General features: G+C 43.8%; 1 pseudogene; it reads left to right on the forward strand.

The window, feature by feature from the left end:
• Positions 1–1,056: 1,056 nt before the first annotated feature.
• Positions 1,057–17,604, forward strand: LOC133346056 (FYVE and coiled-coil domain-containing protein 1-like; annotated as a pseudogene).
• Positions 17,605–17,801: the final 197 nt, after the last annotated feature.

The raw sequence follows: 17,801 nt of genomic DNA on the forward strand, positions 1-17,801 counted from the left end.
CTTAAGTGTGTCCACATTTATTTTACATTTTTACCTACGCGACTTTACCGAAAAAACCAAAGAGTATGCGTTTAATCCATTCGGCGTTCCGCTCGTTGTTGTGAGCGTTAGTTCCTCTGCCCTCCGCTATTGTTGGAGGGCGACTGCCTCCAACTGCCCAGAAACAGCGTCCTTCACGAACCTCCACCATGGGGGTCGATCTTGACACCGCTGGAACCGGTCATCGATAAGTCCACTCGGCTCTACATCCTGTGCGGCATCCACCCAAATCTTCTCTAGCCCCCCCGCATCCCCCACCCCCCTCTCCCCCCACCCCCTCATCCCCCACCCCCTCATCCCCCACCCCTTCATCCCTCACCCCCCCCCACCCCCCGCATCCCCCACCCCCCGCATTCCCCACCCCCCGCACCCCCCACCCACTCATCCCCCCACCCCCCGCACCCCCCACCCACTCATCCCCCACCCACTCATCCCTCACCCCTTCATCCCTCACCCCATCATCCCTCACCCCCCCACCCCCTCACCCCCCCACCCCCCGCATCCCCCACCCCCCGCACCCCCCGCACCCCCTGCACCCCCCGCACCCCCCACCCACTCATCCCCCACCCACTCATCCCCCACCCACTCATCCCCCACCCCTTCATCCCTCACCCCCTCATCCCCCACCCCATCATCCCTCACCCCCTCATCCCTCACCCCCTCATCCCCCGCACCCCGCACCCCCCACCCCCCGCATCCCCCACCCCCCGCATCCCCCGCTCCCCCCACCCACTCATCCCCCACCCACTCATCCCTCACCCCCTCATCCCCCGCACCCCCCATCCCCCGCATCCCCCACCCCCCGCACCCCCCACCCACTCATCCCCCACCCACTCATCCCCTATCCCCGCAGCCCCATCACCCACTCATCCCTTACCCCCTCATCCCTCACCCCATCATCCCCCTCATCCCCCACCCCCCGCACCCCCCCCCCTTATCCCCCACCCCATCAGCCCCCGCACCCCCCACCCCGCGCGGGTCACGTGGTGGGCGTCTTATCCGCTGTAGGGAATGTGCGAGGTGGCGGCGCCCTATCCGTGCTGTCAAATCCGCGCCCTCCTTCCCCGCCTTGCTCGCGTCTTACGCGTGCAACAAGTACGACAACTTCCTTCCATCTTGGTGACAAGTTGTCATCTCTCGCGTCGCCGTCGTCGTCGTTGTTGTTGTTGATGTCTGTGGTAGGTTTCGTACGTGTCGGGGCGAGTGGCGGCGGCGGTGGGTGTTGTGTGCGGGGAGCTGCGGGTGAAGTTCGTGCGTTGCGCTACCCACCCAGCCCCGGACCCAGCCCAGGACCCAGCCCGGGTTCGATTCCGACTCGCGGCCAACCTCGTTGACGAATTATCTGAGCCGGGCATGGGCCTCCCCTAGGTCGACTCGGCCTCTCTACACGAAGCTCTGGTGCGGGGAGACAAAGGCGGCCGGGCGTGGTGACGGCCCTGCCGGAGGTGCTCGCCAACAACTTAAGTTCACAGTAGAGGGTTATGTTGGGTGTTAGATCGCGTAAATATATACATGTGTCGTTAAAACCCGCAACCACCTAGCCGACACAGCCAACTAGTGAGGGTTGTCACGTAAACAGAACATGACAGGCCACAACATACGGTGTTGATTTCACGTAAACAGAACATGACAGGCCACAACATACGGTGTTGATTTCACGTAAACAGAACATGACAGGCCACAACATACGGTGTTGATTTCACGTAAACAGAACATGACAGGCCACAACATACGGTGTTGATTTCACGTAAACAAAACGTGTCAGACCACATACCGTGTTGATTTCACGTAAACAGAACATGACAGGCCACAACTTACGGTTCATACTCTTAGGTTTTTCGGTAAAGTCACGTAGGTAAAATATAAGTAATATAATTGAAAAAAATAAAAAATCACGACGTTTCGGAGGCAACACAAGTCTCCGTCGTCAGGTGGGACCGTCACAGATTTACTGTCTCAAGTGACGTGACATGGTGTTGATTTCACGTAAACAGAACGTGCCAGGCCACAACATACTGTGGCCTGGCACGTTCTGTTTACGTGACAGCCCTTACTAAGTTGGTTGTGTCGGGTGGTGGCGGGTTTTAACGACACATTTACGCGATCTAACCCCAAAAAACCTCTTATTGATGATATTGGTCGTGAAAGCCTGCTACGTGTTAAATTAAACGTGACCTAACACGTGTACTCGAGAGCTCAGAGGTGTAACATTAAGGGTAGAAGTCAGATACAGTTGTTTTATGCAAGCAGGCCCCGGCGCGTTTAACCTTTTGACTGTAGTATTATAATTATCATCGCTCTACAGCGTGACATGTGTAAAGCCCACTGTTTTGTTGTGGTTGTGGCTGTATAATAGTGCCTCGCAGACAACTCCCCTGTACCCTGTGATTGCTATCACTGTTGGCGAAAGACACGAGTGTTGTCACCTATGCTATGGATGGTTGGACTCGACTCTCGTCAGAGCAATGTGGAATTTCCAGCACTGGTTCAGAAAATGTCATTGGAGCGAGGAGTGAGTGTCAACGTCGCTGAATTTAAATCGCGGCGAGGAGAATGGGAGGCCAATAAGACGACAACGTTTTGACAACATCAAGTGGTGGTCGCCTAATAGCGTGAGGCGCACATCAGATGCGCCTTTTGAGAGTTAAAACTAAATGTCAAAGTGCACAAACAAGTTGTTGTGGGTGGTACTCGTCTTCACCGGTGGGCCCCCGGCATTCTGCGCTCCTGTGGCTGTCGATAGCCTGTGGGCCCATGTGGCGATCACTTGTTAACTTCCCATTGAGTGGTGCCGATCTTGTCGCCATGTCTCTTACAAAAAAGAAGAGACCCGAGTCTCACCGGGCCCTCACCTGGTTTTAAATACAGGTTTCCCGTCGGTGTTTGGTGGTGCCAATTTTCCCTCTTTATCATCATCGTGCTATCGGCACGTTGTCGCTCCACTCCCTTCTGTCACCGCTTTGTGTGCTGTTGTTAAATCCCAATGTGCAAATGCTGTGTCTACCATCCGATCCGATGTCTTCCTCTTGATTTACTTCCGCGTGTCGATTTGAATCGCAGTTTTTGTGGTAACCTCTTCAGAAACGTGCGTTTAGAGTTTTTGGCTGCTATAAATGTCTGCATGATAAGCCACATCGTTGAGCGATCATTTGTGGCCAGGTCGCTTCTGAAAACGAGCTATATAGCTAAGTGGGCCTTACCTGGTAAAAAAAAAATTGTATCCAACCTTGGTAAATATCTGAGCTGCTGTCATCTGTTACCAAGAATTAATCAGACTGCCTCTTGGTCTATCATCTTTCTGACTTCCTCATTGCCTACTTTCATATTCCTACCCCAGAGTGATGATGGCTGTGAGGATGGTAGTTGTACTGCAGATGCTGGTAAATTTGTGAACTCAAGATCCGTTGAGTGGGTACAGTACTTATGTTAGCTGCCCTCTATCACTCAACAGATGCATTCACATTTGTATGGCAGGGTTCTAACAATAACGAATGCAGGTAAAAACTGAAGCATAATGCTGATTAATTTCATAAGACACCAGCCATTGTTTTATCACAATCATCAACATGTAAAGGCATCATTGAATTACAAACAGCATTTTACTGTAACATTTTCTAATTGTGTGCATGATGCTTACATATCATAAGATCATTAATGATAAGATGTATAATTTCTGCGTAATTGTACCAAGACAGCAGTGTTTTTTAATCATGGCATTATTTAACTTTATACATGCCCTGAATTGTATATTATTAATTGTCATGACTCGCATGGAACATGATATGCTGTGGTTTTGTTTAACACTAGCGACTTAATGACTCCAAAGAGTTACATAGATTTCAAGTTCAAGCTAACATGTGCTTATCTCGTGATAAACTGCTTCGAGTAACTTGAGCAATTTTTTCATGGTCATTATAGTTTTGACACGCAATTCACCATTTAGTGGCCGTACCTGTTAATGTAGACATTTACTTAAAGTGCACTTAATGGTATATTAATATGCATTTTATCACACAAACGACATGATAAAGAGCACAGTATTTATATATTGCCAAAGTTATAACGAGTATCACCAGTCCATCCTAATCAAGTACAGTATTCACACAGTCTGAAAGGGGGATTCATAAATGTTGATGTTTATAGTTATTGTATTAAAAATGTATGCATATACAGTGTGTAGCACATGCACAGTGGGGTCTGATGCCCCCAGATACACCATTAAGCGACAACATAATTTGGGGATTACAGACCCGTTTAAACCGAAACTGGGTGGCAGATTGTGAATTCCCACGGCATCATGATAGAGTAGTAGTACAAGACGGTTTAAAGCAAATTGGTTGATATCATGTTCTTTGGTTTCTTCCCAAATGGCTGTATAGTCTATTGGGCAGTGTGCTCACCACCATCAACTGTTCAATTCCTGCAACTGGCCAGTTAATTTCTCCTGGGGAATCAATAAAGCATGCCCTCCGCTTTAAAGTGCACATTTTAAAGGTCATGCGCCAATGTTCAAGAGCAGGCTATTGTGTGCCTGTGACATTGCACTAATCGCAATTGTTTATTTACCCAAAGCTAAATTATAAATAAATCCCCCCCCCCCCCCCCCCGGCATACATAATAATCTTTTATCGTTTTATACGTGCATTCATCTTCCCACTCTCGCTGCCAAACTTGTTAATTTTTAAATGACTTAATGGTTAAAGATATATCTTGTTAAACAAAGGGAAAACTTCAATCAGTTTAATTAAATATATTTTGGTGCCTTTGATGTAATCCACTACTAAGTTCTAACATTGTGATTAAAACCATTTCTCGAAAATGGAGCTGATTCATTAATATACCCAGGTGTTTTAATAACAGGCTATCAGTGGCATTTATCATGCATAATTTCACCAATTTAATCCTTATTGTGTGTGTGTTTGCAGGAACCATTTGAGGTGGTGATAATATTGTTTTTGTTCTGCTAACATGGAAAACCTGGGAAAATCCCGGAGTGTTGGTGAAAGCCAACTACAGAAGGTGATAAGGGACATGCAAGGTGAGTAGAGCCCACTGCTACTCCCGAGAGAAGCCTAGTCGGTGATTAACTGTCACAAACTTTTATTACCTCATGGAATATAAATGCTTAATGAGAAGAGTGGTTGTGTAATAATGCAATGTGAATTATAGCGCAAAACTCCGGTTAATGGATGACAACATTGAATTGTGCCTGCAGAATCTGTGGAAGGTTTGTGCAAAGAATTTCAAGAACATGGAGAGCCCATAACGGATGACAGTGGCAACCTGCACACATTTTGTGCAAAATTGGAATACCTTTTACAGGTAAAGAAATCCCTACACATTAGAAAAACTGACCACATGTTTCCTTTATCGCCGTGTTTTTTTTATGATTACTGGTGTGTGAGGAACATTGCGCTGTGTGCATTGCCTGTGTCCTGTGCCCTGGTAGTTTGACCAGAAGGAAAAGAACACACTGCTGGGCCACAGAAAGGACTACTGGGATTACTTTTCAGACTGCTTGGGGAGGCAAAAAGGCCACAATGATGGAATACGCTTTGTGAAGTCCATCTCTGAGGTAGGATAATTTACCCTTCAGAGTAAACAAATTGATGTCTCCTAAAGAAGAAGGACTACCCACAAACGCTTTACATATCTCCATGTGATCGGCGATAACACACCGTGTCCTGTCTGTATTTCATGAATTCATAAATCGCTCAAATAACCAAGTTTCCTTTTGGTAGTTGGGCATAAAATTGGGATAGAACTTTCGTTTTTCTTTTTCGCTTGCATCTCATGAAAAGGAGTATTTTGCCTTACTCTTGGACTGCATGAATTACTAGAGACTAATGAAGCTGCTTTATCCTTTCTAAGCCACAGATAGTGCAGGCACAACTTTAAAATTAATACAAAAACCCCCAAGGTCATTACATACAAAAATCCCTTTGGCTCTTAAATTACCTCTACTTTATGTGAACTAATAGCCATTTTCACTCAATTATTGTACACATTCTCTCTTCATGGATGTATAATGTGTCGATCGAAATTTACAATTGTTACCCCTTTTTATCTCTTAACACAACCCTGGTAAATTTTAAGCTGCATGAATGCATGCATTAATATCAATTAGTCCAAAATGTATGAACGTGTTTCACCGTTTTTACAAACGTGTCATAAAGTGCACTGGTTACACATTCAGCTATCGCAGAGCACTGACGAATCTTCTTTGAGTGACCTTAGGGTGTTTTTTTTCCCCCTCCACACCGTGTAATAGCTAAAGACATCTCTGGGAAAAGGCAGGGCTCTCATCCGTTACTGTCTGGTGCACCGGCGCCTTGCCGACACCTTCCAACAGTGCCTCATAAACCACAGAACCACCAGGTACTGTGCAGCACTCCTCTCCCTCGACGCCTCGCGTATAATGTGTCGGGTCCCATTATTACGAGTGTCATTTCCTTTGGCTGATGTATTTGTTGTGTCGCATGCTACTATTCTTCTTCGGTGACACATGAGCCATTTGCGGAAGATTTACTGCACATCCTGGGAAGCCTCTTCGTGGTAAATGATGGGTGCTTCTCTAGCTGACACTCAGCTCTCATGCTGCAGCGTACGCACCGAGTAAAACCTATATCTCATGAAGTCCTTTCTATTTTAAAATCATCTGCGAAAGTCACATCCTCGTATGCAGCAGCATTTCCATTTTCAAAGTAAACGCACTGCCACTAACAATCTGCTTGCCTTTTACAACGTAATGTTTACTTGGCAATTGAGAGCCCCACCGTATGTCCTTCTCATTTTCCAGCTTTTAAGTTAGATTTCTCGAGCCATGCTACAGTGTGGTTCTTTCTCCACGTAACCCTACTACTGGCTCTGCCTGTGTTTTTTCTGTGCCGGCTCCTTGCAGTGCTGCATAAGCTTCAGCTCAACATCTGTCACCCTCCAAGCACAGCATGGATTTTTCTATCCGGCAGGATTACGGTGATACTGCGCTTTCATTCTCCTTCCCAGGGTTTTGACCCGTTGACAAATTTGGTTTTTTCATTTCCATTATTTTCCCCCTCAAAAGAATGAGTGGCGCTTTAATGTGCGTGCTTTACTGCTCACAACTCAAAAAACTTTTTACGTTATGTTACTGCAGTTTTTGATTTTTTCACAGGAACCACCATTTTCGCTCTCAACAGATGACATGAATGTATTGATTTCTTGTTGGCTATATACTTCGTATTTTTTTATTAAGCTCGAATAATATTTGTTCTGTATTTTTATATATATATATAAATTATAGGTGTGTCCATCACCTACCTGACTTAATTTTTACATCTGTCTGTTTCACTGTAAATCATGTCATTGAATTTACATTATTTTGTTTCTTCTTTGTATTTAATTTAACCTTTCTCTTTTTTTACATTAAAATCCCCACTAACTAAAACGAAATAAATTATCCTATTTGTTGAAAATTCTGTTTTTCAGTGACTGGTACTATGTGCGAAGTCCATTTTTTAAAAAGGACCTAAGCTCCTCCATCATTGAATCTCTCTATGAACTAAATGAAATCCACTTTGACCTTGCTCCCAGAGGGCATGACCTCGATGCTGATTGGCCAGTTTTTGCAAGGTAAGACTGACGTTCTAAACATTTTGTAGAAGTATTTGGGAATAACGATGTTAATGATGTCACATACAAAATTTAAAATGTCTGTTATTTGTGCATCAATGCCTCTTTTGAATGTAACATTTAACGTGCATTATTATTTTTTTACTTATTGGTGATGCTGGCTGTTCATCCACCGCCACCTTGCTGTGATGTTGTTCATTGATGTGAAACAGGAGGTCATTGGGCTTCTCGCCAACTCATAACTGGAAACCACCGAGTCGTAGCTCAAGCATGAACAGCCTAGCGAGCAACATTTCCCAGGTGAGTGGCACACAGTCTCCGTTGACAGCTTGACATTTGTGAAAAATGAAGCTAAAACAGAATGAGACAAATGTTTGCTGCCAACCCGGCATGATGAATTTACACTATCATGCAAGATATGAACTTAACAGATGGTCTGTGATGCTTTTGTGTTCATCCACATGTAGGTTATGGACATATCAATAGGGCCAGAAATGATGGATTCAGAGTCTGAAGCACAAATGGAGAGCCTGAGGCTGGAGCTGGACCGCTCGGAGATGCTGAAGCGGGAGATGGAGGCACGGATCCAGCGCATGGAGACCGAAAGGCACCAGCAGATAGAAACACAGGTTGCCATGACTGGAATCCAGAAACATGGGGAAGAGCTGCGGAGCACTGGGGAGGAGTTACGCGGTGCGAGGACAGAACTTAACAAAGAGAGAGCAGAGCTTCAGACAGAGAGGGAGGAGCTCTGCAAAGAGAGAGAAGAGCTACGGAGAGAAAGAGAAGTGGTCAGGGGGGAGAGGGAACAGCAATGTGCTGACAAAGAGCAACTAAGCAAAGAAAAAGAAGCATTACTCATAAGACAAGAGGAACTCAAGAGAGAGAATGAGGTCCTGGCACAGAGAGTGAGCATTTTGGAGTCGGAGATTAATAGCAATCAAACAGAGGGCACTCCGGATCCATCGGCTAAATGTAAGAATTTGTTGCAATGAATGCATACACTTTCCACCTTATGTGCCACTTAAATTTTATGTTTATTTTTTTCAGACTTAATCTATGCTGTGTTAAATTATATTTTGAATAATAATGAAGCAGCCTGGTTGTTACTAAACGTCTATATTTCAGTCAATACTACATGCTATAATATTTCTCCAGCAGATGTATCTTCTGCAGCACTCGCTAGAAGACTATTTAAAAAAAGAACAAATTCTTCAAGAAAATATTTTTCGCCTCGAAAACACCAACAAAAAGCACCTCGAGAGAGTCGCTGAGCTCTCGCGGAGCTTGCAGGAGAGCAACGATGCAGCGATACACACCACGGCTCAGCTGTCAGAGAGTCGGGCCAAGCTGCAGCAGTATGGAGGAAGCGAATGATAGCCTGGCAAGCTGGCTTTCCACTGCCCTTGGTGATGACATGGATGGGAAAGCCCTGGATGCATCGCAGCCCGAGAGCCTGCAACAGAAAGTGGAGAGTATCCTGAAGCAACTGCAGAAAATCCGGCAGCGGGAAATGGACCTCAACAAAGTGGCCAAGGAGAATCAGACTTTGGTGAAGCAACTGAGTGAGCAGGTGAGTGAGAGAGAGTCGGTCCTGTTTGAATTGCAGACTCGTGCAGAAAATCATCAGACTGAGATCTCCAGGCTGCAGCAAGAGAAACTGGACATGGAAAGAAAGTGCAAGTATCAAGAAGAAGAGCGAGAGAAGGCCGTTTTACAGCTGGGAGAGATTGGAACATTTAAAGAAATTGCTGAGAAAAATAATGTTGCTTTTGAAAATGACAAAAGACATTTGCTGGCTAAGGTACATGAGCTTGAAGCAGATGTACAAGTCGTTAAAGAGAGAGAGAAGTCTCTCAGAGATGAAACAGATAGACTGAGAGATCAAATAGAGCAACAAACATTAAAAATTACTCTGATGGAGCAACGTAATCTTGAGGAGACTGAGACATTAAATAAGGAAAACCAAATTGTCAGAGAAAATGGTCTCAAAGTCAAAGAGAGGCTTGAAGCTGAGCTGCAAGCGCTGAATGCTGTCCTCGCTGATAAGGAGGTCGCTTTAGCGAATGTTGCGAGAGAGAGGGAAGTATTCTGCAGTTCTGCAGGGGAATTGGCTGCCGAAAGAAGTGCCCTAGCTGAACGAGTGCAGATTACGGAGCAGCAGGTGGTCACTGCTCAAGAAGAGACCATGGCACTGCAAAAGAAGATGGCAAAAGAAGTCCAGTCACTGCAAGACAGAGCGCGGGAACAAGCAGGGATAATGGCAGAGCGAGGAGACGCCATTAGCATCCTAAAGTCCAATTTGGCAAAGCTTCAGGAGACGGAGAAACTGCTGCAAAGTCAAATTGAAGATGCCAAGCTGTCCTTGGGAGAAAAAGAGCAAAAGCTCAGAGAGGAGAATAAAGATCTTGGTGAAAGACTGAAAGATGTACTGTGGCAGCACGAGGCCTTCATTGAAAATATAACTTCACTGCAACTGGAAAAAGATGTCTTGAGTAAACAGTTGGTGGCCCAGGAGGAATCGCTTGCTACTCTGCAATTAAATGTGCAAAAAGCTGAGTCACTAAACAGCGAATATGAGAAACAACTCATTAATTTAAGAGAGGAGGAGGCCAAATATAAACATCTTTTAGAGAATGTGAATGCAGCTTTACTGGAGAAGGAAAATGAACTTGAGACTGTTAACCGGGAATTTACGGTTGAAAAAAAGACACTGAACGTGGAATTAGAGCAACAGAAACAAGCTGTGAGTGCACTGACTGAAGAAAATGAGGTGCTTACGAAGTGTTGTGCAGAACTAAAAACTGTAAGCAGTAAAGAGGCAGAAGAATTCATGTGTAAGCTCGCCTCTTTGGAGGAGCAGCTTGAAGAGAAGCAAAGAGACTTCAGTGGCATTTTGGAGAAGATGACCTCTCTAGAAGGAGTCACTGTCGATAATTCTACCAAACTGGACCTTGAGATAAAGTTGAGCAGTGCTGTAGAAGAACAAAGTCAGGCCATTGATCAAAAACTGGACTCACATGACAAGAAGCAATTTGCAATTGCAGGAACAGGTTAAAAGCCTTGAAAGTGACAATAATATCTTAAGCAAGGAGAAGAAAAAGGTGGAAGAACAATCACTTGCTCTGAAAGAAGCCATGAGCAAGCTTGCACAGCAAGTAGAATTACTTAACCAAGACAGTGCTGCAGTGAAAAGTATGCTGGAGAAGGCTGAGAGCAAATGAGAAAGCGCTTGAGACCAAAGTCCAGACTTTGATAGCCGAAAAGGAAGAGCTGGAGGGAAGCCTTTCCACACGGTCATGTGAAGCAAGCGAGAGGCTGAGGTTGGCAGAGCAAGAGCGTTCCGTCCTGTGTCAAGAACGGCAGGAGCTGCAAGGCAAGTGTGGGACCCTGGAGGCCGAGCTGAAGACGGTCACCAAGAGCCTTCAGCAAGCAAATGAGCATCTTCACTCTGCTCAAGAATCCTCACAACAGCATCAGCAGCAAGTGGACATTGCCAAGGCAGGTCTGGAAAATCATGAAGCCAGGCTGGAGGTGAGCAGCATGCGCTGAGTGTTTTTTACGGAACCTGCAAGGGAAGAAGCATGTTTTTCTTCTTGTTTTTGCCTGCTGTGTTGTTACGATGGCATGTGTTGTAATAACTAATTTCAGCCATATGTAATAACTCATTTAAGCTTTTTGTTTTGTTTGTGATCTTTCTAAATGAATATTAGTGTTAAAATAATTGTGGTTGAGGCTTATGTGTTTTAAAAATAATACAGTGGAACCTCGGTATGCGACTGCTTTGGAATACGTCGAATTTGGTATACGTCGTGTTTTTTCGAGAGAAAAAATGTCTTGGGATACGACGTCTTGCTTGGGATACGACGCGCTTGCTCGAACTTGTATGGGTTGGAATGAGTCACCGCGGACAGTACCCGCGTATGCCCCGTTCACGACTGAGACAAAGCGAGAAGGGGCGGGGGACGTGGGGGAGAGGGGCGGGGGGCGTGGGGGGCTGCCCCCATGGAGGGTGGAGCCCGGGTCGAGGCGCGCGCGACGTGCGGGGTTGAAGCACGCCACGTGACCAGCGCAGTTGGCAGGAGCGCGGTCACGTGGCTTCTGTATGCATTTTATTCAACCCCATTAATGTATAATATGCCATATAAAATATCATTTATTTTCCTCTGGAACGGATTATTTACTTTCCCTTTATTTCTTATGGGAATAATTCGTTTGGTATACGTCATTTTCGGTATAAGTCCTACCTTCTGGATCAAATTAACGACGTATACCGAGGTTACCACTATTTCAAAAATATTGTGTGATTGGCAAGACTTGTTTTCGTTGCAGTCTTACTCGAAGGAGGTGGAATCACTAAAGGCTCAACTCTGTGAGAAGGAGACACATATCACGTCCCTGGATAGTAGATTTCAAGACCTTCTGGTATTGACCATAAATCCTCCTCACATTCATCCGTGATATTTCTGACTAACCAAATCTGTCAAATACATAACCGCACTATGTCTCATTGTATCCATGAACGTATAAAGGTTTATCTTTCAGAATAATGTTTCTTTTTTCAAATTTTATCCCAAATGTGCTCTTGGGTCATGCCATAAGATGGTTATTTTATTTAGAACTCTTACCAGTGCAGTGCATCAACCTGCATATTTGCGAATATCCCACTGCAGCAGATTTCACGTACCTTCCTCTGAGTTAGCTTCAAGTGATTTCTGTTATATGTACACGAGATAGTGCACTTTTACACATGCTGCACCGCAGAGAGAATGTTTGTTGCTTGGCAGTTGGATTCATTCTTAATTCTCAGAGCAGGAATTTAGCCAAGCTTTAATAACAGGTGGTGACTCGAATTCAAACCCAGGATGTCAGTCGTGCCATTTCAGTGTTCTGACTCCTAAGCCACCCGGCCACCTCTTATAGTTTCATCATGGCATAGTGCGACATTAATAACAGCCTCCTATTCAGACTGAATGCGTTTGTGTCTCTATAACGTGTTCGATGTGTTCTAGTTCTGTCTTGATGTGTTAACTATTGAAGTAAATGCAAAGCATTCCACCTTCCGTCACACTGCAGTAGTGGTGGCACAGACAATTTACGCGATCTAACACAAGAGCCTCTATTATGGACAGGCAATTCTCTAATGCGAAACCACTGTCTCTACAATTGTTGACAGGCACAGCATGAGGAACTGAGAGTCCTGAACACACATCAAGCAGAGCAAGTAAAGCAGCAACAGACGGCACTGGCAGAGAGAGAGAAGAAGTTGCAGGCGTTATCACAATCTCTCGAGAAGTACTGCAATCCATCACAGTTCATCCTATCCTGTAGCCGACCTGTATTTGTTGCTATTTTATAAATTCATGGTGATGTGTCTGAACATTTTAATCAGAGAATTTAAGTAGAATAAAAGGCAACCATTCTAGTCAAGTCTCTTCTTGACAAATAGGTTAATAAAACATTAACTTATTTTTTTCTAATTCAGTTGTTTTCATCTAGAATAATAATTAAAATGTAATCACATTTCACTGTCTCAGTTACGAATTGAATTATTTGTATGTTTCACTTAATTTTTGGCTGACAGTACACTGCAGGAAAATTGTTTTAGTAGACTGATCAATAAAAAAATGATTAACATGTTAAATTACCTAATTTTCACACTGTGTCCCTGAGAGATTGCCATTACCTTGCACATGTTGATAAGCAATATGCGTGAGCTTTCTGGGAGTAGCGGTGCATCTCGGTGTGATTCGCTGAACTGATGAGAAGGAACCTTATCGAAGCGGCTCAGGGCTGACAGGCTCATTTGACCCACAGCATGATGAAGACGCAGAACTCCGAGCAAGAAGCCTGGCAAGAGAGATACGAGTCGCTGCGCTGTGAGCGGGAGCAGGTGGAGAGTGTGAGTATCAGCACCCTGCAGGACCAAAGGGCCCAGGCAGAGCAGAGGGAGCAGTCTCTGCAGGCAGAGGTGGCCACGCAGCAGGACACGGTGGCCCAACTCAAGGAGAAGCTGGTTGAACTGCTCAGGTGGGGTGAGCTGCTGTGTCAGATCTCTTGCTGTTCATGTTTCTGCACTAATACACATTGATTCCGAGTGAGTAAAGAAAGTAGTTTTAGGTGTCCTTGACATGTTTAACACGTTACATGTTTAACACGTTCGCGGACAATATTATCCATAATGGAGGTTTTTTGTTTGGGTTGCGTAAATATAAATGTCTTTAAAAACCGCTACCACTCCGACACAGACAATTAGTAAGGTTTGTCACGTAAACAGACATGCCAATTCGTTACTGGTACAGCACACCGGTGTGTTGGAGAGTAAATGGTAAATGTTGTGGGTTTACTCTCCAACATACCAGTGTGCTGAACTAGTAACGAATTGGCATGTTTTGTTTCCATGACAAACCTTGCTAATTAGCTGTGCCAGTTGGTGGTGGGTTTAACAACATATTTGTCTTCACGTGATCTAACTAAACAACCTCTTGTGGATCTTTTCCATGTGCTTATTTCGTTTGTGCAACTCCCCCGTACGTTGAACTTAAATTCAGGTGCAAAGTTTGTTTTATCGTTTCATGCAGGACATTGTTGAGGCTGTGCATCAAAGTGTGAACTGTTATATATTTTGATTTAAAGCTTTCGTGACTGCAGGGATTCATATTCTTGGTTCTTTCGGTAAAGTCACGTAGAAGGGAAATAATAAAATAATATTAATATATCTTGCTGTGGATTTCACACCTGATGATGATTGCTTGTGTTGCAGTCGAAACGTCGTGAGAATTTTTCTTGTTTTATATTTATATATTTTATTATTTCCCTTCTATGTGACTTTACCGAAAGAACCAAGAATATGTTATATATTAATGCTATGTACTTAAAACTATGCAAAGGGAGGGCGACAATTATAATTGTTGCACGTAACATAATGTGACATTGAAAAATAATTACTCAATGTCCTTTAGTAGAGGGCAGACTCAAAATGCATACGCTTTCGATAGTCTGATAACAGCAACGATTGCTGCGGACATAAATCACGGCGTTATTAACACCATGACTGTTTCGTTGTCCTTCAGGGACAAGGACACCCTGTGGAAGAAGACAGATCAGCTTGAGGCAGAGAAGCAGCAATACTTCTGGCAGCCAGACCATAACACCAAAAAGTGTACATCCTGCAAGATGGAATTCGGTGTCTTGACCCGAAAACACCACTGCAGGTTTGTGTGCCTTCTGGATATCGGTGATGAATCTTTTATCGTTTTCAGTCACGGAATGTGTGCTATTGCAATTGACATTCGTGTTTGGCTTGGGTGAGTACTGTTTAGCTGCAAATGCCTGCTATGCAATCGTGTTATATATCCAACCTGCCTGCGGACTTAGCTACATAGCAGATACGTAGAAAGATCAGATCTTTGAACATCGAGAGAAAATAGCAGTTGCACCGTGCACATACTGCACTGGATGTGGGCAGTCAATTGGTCGGATATGCAGCGTACTATAATTCACTGCCACATGAGAAGCCAGGTTCCCTCCCATTGCACGTTTATGCAAAGAGTGTTCATCATTATCCCCCTCCTTACAAGCTGGGTATATTGAGAAAACACAATTTTAACAGCGCCTGACATGTGGCCAACAATATGTGTTATGAATTAAAATCTTAACTGCATGCAGCAAGGCCTCGGGCTCGCCGATGTTGCCGTACAAAGTAAAGTTTAAGTGAACCCTGGGAAACATTCTTCAGTATTGCAGTTACACATTTATGAACACCAGATGGCCACATTAAGCTGTCGTGTCGGCTTTTACCTCCTGGGTAAATGGTGCGTGCATTTCCAGGAGGCATCTGGACACCGTTCACACCAAAACTAACGAATGTAACTGATTTCAAATTAAAACATTGTCCCATCGCTTATTTTGCCAAGTTCTTATAACTGTGCTCAATCAAGAAACATATAAACTCTTATCTATTGCAACTTCAATAGTTTTTCATTAGACCTCCTTTGCCAGTACCAAAATATAATAATAGGGTTTTCCCCCTTTTTTCTGGCAACAAAACTGAAACCTTTTTACAAGGATTCGTGTCTGCATTAACCACAATACTTGCAGTCAAAATGCAAACAAAAAACACACTCTGATAATATATGCATTGTCCTTGAAACTGACAATGTATATATTATAATAGTGTGTTTTTTGTCACTTTAGTACTTATGTGGCCCTGATACAGCTGCTAAAGCAGGAGAGGTACGCGTCCGTTTTCACTGCCCCCCCTCCCCTTACTCATCCAACAGGTCCTGTGGGCTCATATTCTGCTCCAACTGCTGCAGTAGCTGGGTCGGAAAGAATCGCAACTGCCGGCCATGCTACGTGACGAATAGCAACCTATCCTCACCAACATCCAATGCGGATGGGCAGGCAAGAGTTGGTGATGGGCCACGGACCCCCAAATCAAGCTCACAGACATCAGGTAGTGGGTTGTTGTTTTTTGTGATGGGTGCACTTTGAACTATTTGATGGTACAATATATAATGTTGATGAGCTTTGAATGTTCGTCAATTGTATAGAACTTTGACAATGCACATAGTAACTACTTTTCTTGCACCTCACTGTGTGTGAGAGCTTGCCCTCATTTTAAAGCAACTCAGATACTCTTGGCAAATAAGTGCAAGTCTGCAGTGCAATAAAAATACAGTTGTAGAGCATTGCAGGGTACTTAGCATTTTTTTTTTTACAAAAATTAACGTTCACTTTGAGCACATTTTTGCATCTTTTAAGCAATTTGTTTCGTGTTGTTTTTACACTCTAGGTATTTCCCAGTGTGAAGACACCTTTGAAGTCATCAATGCAAATATCTCTTCTGATGATCTCTCTTCCTAACACTTGACTCGGTTCTGCAGAAAAATTGCTGCGAAGTATAATTATGACGGTTGGCACCGCCTTCACTACATTGTCGCAGTTTAGCAATACTAAAGAGGCTGTATGTTAAATCCATAATATAATTAATGACTTAATAGACCACTCAAGTGAAAGTGCCAGCACCTGTGCATGTGTCGTATTTCTTAGCAGGTGACCCCCCCCCTCCCCCACGGTGGAGGGGGGGGGGGTAGTTAAAACTCCCTCTCACTAAGGAGTCGATGTGTTTACAGTATTACGCACCTATTGACTGCGTTTGTGTAAAGTTGTAATATGCACATGACACTATAAAAGGAAAATTGCACACATTTTACCAAGATGGTTGGTGCATATTTTTTATACATATATTTGCGTTTTTTTATATATATATGAAAAGCACCTTAACAGGATTCCATCAAGTGATATAAACACAGCTGTCAGACAATTATGCATATGTTGTCTTTTTTATAAACAAGTAGTACAAAAACATGCATAAGTAATGTATATCATGAAGCCACGTAAGGAATACTACTTTTCAATTTGGATTTGAATTCTGGCATATTCTCAACATGTTCATGACAACCATTCATTGGACGAAAACCGCAAACAAGCAATCTATTAGACTCCTGCCTCTTTGCATTACTTTATTGTTATACTCACTAAAATTGTAATTGTTTTAAACTGTATTGTTTGTGGCTATCAGATGCAGGTAACATTACACACACACATTGAATTTGCAATGTCTGTATTGTAAAAATTGGGTATAAATTATAAGTGCAGTAATGTGCGGTGGTTTCTTCGCTGAATATAGAATGTGCTTGGTGGAATAACGATATTTAGGAATACTTTTCTATAATAATTTAAACTATGTGATGCATTAACATTGTAGTTTTTGGTCCATGGGATGTGGTTATCTGTTGTGGTGCTTTGCAAAAAAAAAACAGATGAGAAATACGCCCAGCTGCTCTTTAACGGCGTGAGAATGTCTGACCGTGCGGTGTGGGTGAGAACTGGGTTGCTCGCGTTTTAAGAACAATTTTTGATCAAGAATAAAGCAGTTTTTCAAACCAATTATTTTAATCAACTTCGTTCCAGTTACTCTGGGGATTCGTTAGTTGATGGGGGTGCGCATACACTGGGTACCAGCTGAGATCGCACAACGATTGTGGTTATTTCTTTATAGGGTCAAAATATCGGATTATTTAATTTCATTGACTATGTAAATAAATGCTATTGAAGTATTGCCACCTCGGGTGCAATATCCTGTC

The sequence above is a fragment of the Lethenteron reissneri genome, chromosome 23 (genome assembly GCF_015708825.2).
Source record: "Lethenteron reissneri isolate LAM-NWPU_2019-01 chromosome 23, ASM1570882v1, whole genome shotgun sequence".
Taxonomy (NCBI): domain Eukaryota; kingdom Metazoa; phylum Chordata; class Hyperoartia; order Petromyzontiformes; family Petromyzontidae; genus Lethenteron; species Lethenteron reissneri.